This window comes from Corapipo altera, unplaced genomic scaffold (assembly GCF_003945725.1).
Source record: "Corapipo altera isolate COAL_440 unplaced genomic scaffold, ASM394572v1 0, whole genome shotgun sequence".
Lineage (NCBI taxonomy): Eukaryota > Metazoa > Chordata > Aves > Passeriformes > Pipridae > Corapipo > Corapipo altera.
Window position 1 is genome coordinate 80372052 of NW_020884872.1, and position 6000 is coordinate 80378051.

Here is a 6000-nt window from a genome sequence, read left to right on the forward strand (position 1 = left end):
GAAAGAGCTTAGAAACATTTTGTTGGGATTTTGATTCCCACCTTAAACCAGGCCTTGATGCCAATCTCTGCTACCTTTTGTCTTCACAACTTCCCCACAGTGTCACTGGCGCTGGTGAGGCCCTCCACTGACTGTGCTGCTTTGTTGCTCACCTCTGCCATGATGCTCACAAGCAAGGGTGGGCCAGTGAGAGGCCATTAACTGCCTCAGACTGCCGAGGATGATGATCTGGCTCCTCTGCTTCCTCACTTGCCTTTTCTCCTGTCCAGACTCACAGGCTCAACCCACAGCAGCCAGTGGATGCCTCAAAGCAGTGTCACAGCCAAATCAGAGGAGAAAAAGATGGGGAGGTTTAAAACATAAAATTATGGAGGAGGTTGTCCATGGTGCACAGCCAGAGAAAGAGGGTGACAACTGGGAACAGTGAAGCACCCAAACATGCTGCTCTCTGCTCACCGTTAGGGCAGGGACGTATTCTGTTTTGTACAAAACCTTGCACACTGGGAGCCTGACAGGGACCTTGTAAACCATGAAGTAAAAATGCATTGCATAAATACTGAGTAACATTAATACAATCCAAAGGCTACATCCTTTAGCACTTTATCACAGCCTTCAGACTCAAGAGATCTCTGTTAATCTTCAGGCTGCTTGAAACAAGCACAATGACAATCCCATGCTAGACAGCAGAATTAGGATAGACTTAGATTAGCAATATAAGGCAATATTTTTAATAGTGCAAATGATTTACTGTCAAAATGAGTTATTTAGAGATGTGCTCCAATACTTTTGTTCTTTAAATTAGGAGATGCTTTTTAACACAATAACAACTACAATAAAAGAGTTGATGTTTCAACTGCAATGGTCTTTATTTTGCAGATTGTCAGTTGGTCAGAGCCACAACAGTTCTTACACACCTTAAATCTGTTTTGGACAGGAAAGTTACCCGCTTACAGGCTTTTCTTCTAGGTATTAACACTGATTTTTTATTATGTAATTTGTTTTATTTTTTTCCAAAGTGTGGTGTGATTCAGTCAATGCTGAGAGCTCTCTATGCTACATGCTACCTGAAAACAAGGTGTGAGACAGCTTCTGACAGTCTGCATTGACAGAAGACTGATGGGTGGGAACAAAATTAGAGGTACAGACTTGTTAGGCTTGCATCACCTCAGAGGAGGGAAGGAGTAAGGCATAATCTTTGAGAAAGCTAAACCTGCTGACAGGATCCAGAACCTTTAATCAAGAGACAATATAGTAGCCACACCCAGTAACACCACTGTCTCCAGTAACAGCAGTGTTTTGGAACCAAGGAGTGGGAGGAGGAGCAAGATGTTCTGCATTAAGCCAGACCTGACAGATGGAGGTGAGCTGCTTCCCAGCTCCAATGTCCTCTGTGCCACTTGGATCGGCAGTAGGGATGCCCGTATGGAGCCCACTTATCCCAACAGAGAGGCAAGCACTGCAAGGGTGTGACTTGCATCATCCTACAGGGGATGTCCAGGGGAAGACAAGATAGCATCTTCCAGATATGCCTCTGTCTCTGCACTTGCTTTAAAGTGAGCCCAGGATGATCACATCTGGTCAGACAAACCTCAGGCAGGACCTAACATACTCCTGCCACCACAGGAATTTAGCCCAAGAAAAAATAAAGTGTGTTGGCTGTGTGAGAGATGAGTGAGCAGCTCTTTCTCCATTCTCATTTCAGGCCTTGGCCTTGCTACTGAAATACATATTGCAACTGCTGCTAGGTATAAACATAATATCATATTTTCCACATATATTGCTTCTTGTCCAGTACTGCCTGGGGAAAGAGTCAGATGTGAAAAACAGTCACCAGTCCCAGGACCCTGTCACTGCCATGAGTACAAGGCTCAGATTCTGCCCTTAGAGTTCACAGAATAGCACTCGTGTACCACAGCCAGGACAAGGTATTTCCTCTAAAATAAAAAAGCAGCAGTGCTTTTAGTCACACTGACTGTAGGATGGAAGGAAGTACTGGCCTCAGATTAGAGGTCTACACAAACAGGTGGCTATTGGAACTGCAGGTTAAATTACAAGAGCAAAACCCAAAGCCTCTGAAGAGCAGACTTGGGAGCCTCCTGATTTTGGGAATAGCTCAGAAGAATCAGGTTTTGCAGTGCCTGCTGGGATCTGCTGTGTAACTGCTGACTTGACTTTCTTGGGTGGTGGTATTAACGTGTCTGTGTCTGTGTAACACTTGTCATATACCAGGCTGAGGAGCAGCCAGTCCCCAGACACACGGTTCATCAGGTGATATTCAAGGTGCACTAATCTTCAGTGCTGTAGAGTCTCATGTCAAGATCTCCTCCCACGCAGCAAAACTCAGGATAGGATCCCCACAGGATGCAATAGAACAGTACTCATAGGAGCCAGCACATTACACAGGACCCTCTTAAGCTACATGGTCACTATGACACAGAATATGGTTTTGGCACTGCTTTGTAAAGAAAATTGAAAGCCTGCACAGGTCATGACCATCACCTCTGTGCAGCACCAAATGAACCAGAACTCCCTCGAGAGCACCCCAGCCTTCTAACATCCCTCTAGCACAAGCCAGTGCATAACCACTCTGCGTGTTTATGACTGAACATCCTGACACCTGATGGGAAGTGCTTTGAGGCCTACCAAGCATGGACTACAGAGCTCATAGCTGGTAAAGACTGCAGGAGTTGGAGCTGTTGGAGTAGGCAGGCTCCAGAACAATGAAAACTAGAAGGGGAGAGAGATGTAAACAGTGCAGAAAGCACATTCATCACACGCCAAACATTCCTGTGCAAGCCCTACCCCCACAGGCACCATCTCTATCAGTCTTCCCCTCACAGCTGCTCACAGAACTGCTGTGCTGTGGTGAGTAGGACTCCCCACCAGTGGGATGCAGCACCTTGCACAGGACCAGGACTCCTCCCTCTATTCCTGTTTAAAGTTTTACCTTCAAGGATGGCAAAACAAAGTTACTAGGGGCACAGTAAGGTAGCATGGATGGGAGCAATGAGGTCAAGCTGTGCATATTTTTGCAGGGACAGACGTGAGATGTGGCTACTTGCAACATGCTCATGGCAGGTAACTGGCCAAGGAGAACAGGAAAAGGGAGGGGAATGTGAAATTTGGTTTCAGTTATTAATCCTCAGCAGCAATGATACAGAAAGAGGCAGGGTCTTGCCAAGACGAGACACATCTGCAGAGGTGTTTGCAGCACACACACCTTCTTGATGTGCCATGAGTCTTCAGGGGAGCAAGCAATGCTGTGTCCAGAAGGCCTCCTTCTGCAGGTAGGGCTTTGCTTACACCCACTGTGAAGCTCCATGTTCAGCTGAAGGAACTGGCCACCACAAACTCTGAACCAACCAACTCTGATAATCAGGTTTTGACACTCCTAACCATTACTAACCACTTAAACTTCAGCTGAGCACCTCCTGCCCCTCTGCACAAATCCCAAAACAGAGATCAAAACCCAGGAAGGGAAAAAATTTTGCCATCCATGAAGGGCTTCATTCAGGGCTACTGATCTTGTAGAAGAAGTCTGCTTATCTGTAATCTGAGTTCCACAGCAGGACTCAGTTTACTAGTCTGCCTCAAATAGAGGTGACGGTTTTGATGGTAAAATTACACATCAAACCCCTCTAGGCTTTGTAATACAAAAAATCAAATTTCATAGCCTGCTCTTACATTGGACATTGCAGCTATAGGTCAGAGAGCAAATGCCTCTGGTCCAATATTCCTAGTTTTATAAAGAGGGAAATGCGAAAGACTTGAGGTCTGGATCTCTCTCCCCCATGGTGTGGGGCGGCCCAGTTCTAGTTCCATTTCCATCTGAGGAACCATTTCCGACGGCTTAATGTGGATAGGGAGGGGACTCCAGCGCCAGGGGTTTCTTCAGGTCCTGAGCCTGGAGGGGAGAGGTGCTCCCCCTTCTCCCCACCCACGTGGCCCCATGGCAGGCACAGAGACAGCACACAGGGCGCAGAGAGGAGGCAAGAGAGAGTTTATTGTTGGGGGGGTTACATTTATAGGGTTAGGAGGACTCACAGAGTAACCAATTAGAAGTCTCAAGGGGCTTACAGGAACACCCAATCACAGGAAGGGGTTAACAAGGTCCAATGAGAACACCTTACGACATCTTCCCAGGACATTCCTGCATGGGATAACACTTGTCGTGGGGGGTCTTGGGAAGAAGAAAGCATGAGTTAACAAAGAGATTACAAAAAGCCATTTTGAAACATGTTTAAACCACAGTTTTCTCATATACTGCAGATTTCCTGCCACACTGAGGAGAGGGGATCATTGTGTCAAGGTCCCCTGTCTAGTGACAGTGGTAAGAAGAAAAGAGCAGTTTCCTGGGTGCCAGCCCTTTGCACTGACACAGTTCCACATATGTAAAAGGCTCCCTTGAGGCCTCAGCAGCTAAAATGCTGTAAATTTGTAATCAAGAGTTAAAAGGAAAACAACCTGGCTGATCCCACTTCTGGGTCAAGAGTTCATTGTTTTCCAAGCTGTTGTTCTTTGTTTCCATCTGAATCAGAGTAAGCTCGCTTCTGCCCACATCTGAAAGAAACAATGCAAGTGGTTAAAACTCTTCCAAAGCCAGAGTTGCCTTTCTACTGAGCAAACCCTTTGAACACTGTGCTAGTTCAGTAACTAAAGGATAACTAAAAGTTATCACAGTGGTTAACAGAACTCACTGCTGGCTGATACTAGCTACAATCCTCTTAGGTAGGAAAACGTGTTACATTCATGTGCCGCCTTTGGAGGTAGTGGAAATTGATCCTATGGCTGACCTTCTTTTCAATGAGTTTGAGGACTGCACTACTGAGATGGTCCTGGAAAGGAACCTGAATTTTGTTTTAATTTCATCAGAATGGCATATAGCTGTTTTACTCTTCTTATAAACTCTTCCTTGTACTCCTGGTTTGGAGACTTGTGATAAATTAGGAGATTCTGTGCTTTCACACTGGCTGCTCTATTTCTTACAGCCCTGTTTATGAAAAGTACTTAGCTGCATCTTGAAGCTTTCAGTAACTGAAATTTTAAATCCAGATGGATCACATCTAATTTAATCTCCTCTTTGGAACAAAAATATTGATTGAACAAATATTGATAAAGAACTAAATCAGGAAAAAACTTACAGAGCAATATGGGTACCAACTCCTGATGTTATTGCTAAAAGTCACAGCTGCAGCCGGCTCTTACAGAGAGGGGTGCACCTTCACTCCACCCTGACTGACAGCTTCACTGGTTTCTTCTTCCACATTTACACCGAGAAGACAGAGGGAAAGTGAGCAGGGCCAAAGCCAGAGCCACAGGGGTGCGTGGACAGACAGTTTTTCAGAGTCTGGGCACTGCACTACTGAGACTCCTCCCAGTCAGACTGGGTCACCATCACTAAGGAAAGGATAAAATTAACTTAGCTATTAGAGATGTTTGGCTAATAAATAAAACAGTGGAACAGTTTGCATAACAGTGGATGCAACTGTAGACAGAGGTATGTTCTGGCTGCTTGCCTGGATGTAAATACTGCATGACTAAAATTATTTGCTTTTCCCAAGCTCAAAAACAATCAATTCAGTTGAAACAAGAGAGATTCCATGGAGCTGAGCGTGCATTCAAAGCTGTGAGCCCAGGAAGCGTGAACTGTGTGTGTCTTGGGGCACCATTCCTTCCTCCAGCACCCTCCTTCCCCAGGTCCCTGAGTCCCTTTTGGTTGACATCACATCTCATGTTGAAAAAGCACTGGGATCTCAGCGGAGAGCCGTGTGCATCGGGAAGCAGACAGGGAAAGACACAATAAACAGAAGACTTATCCAAAACCAGCGTGTCGGACCTGCAGCACTGGTCCAGCTCGTTTAATGTCTGGCAAAGGAACCACAGTCTGCGGTGTCTGATGAATGTCATGACTGCCTTGGGTAGGATCCAGATCAGGTCCTCATTCTGTGCCTTTTTTTGCAGAGAATTACTGCTGACTCCTGGGATTTTCCCTCTGTGGTG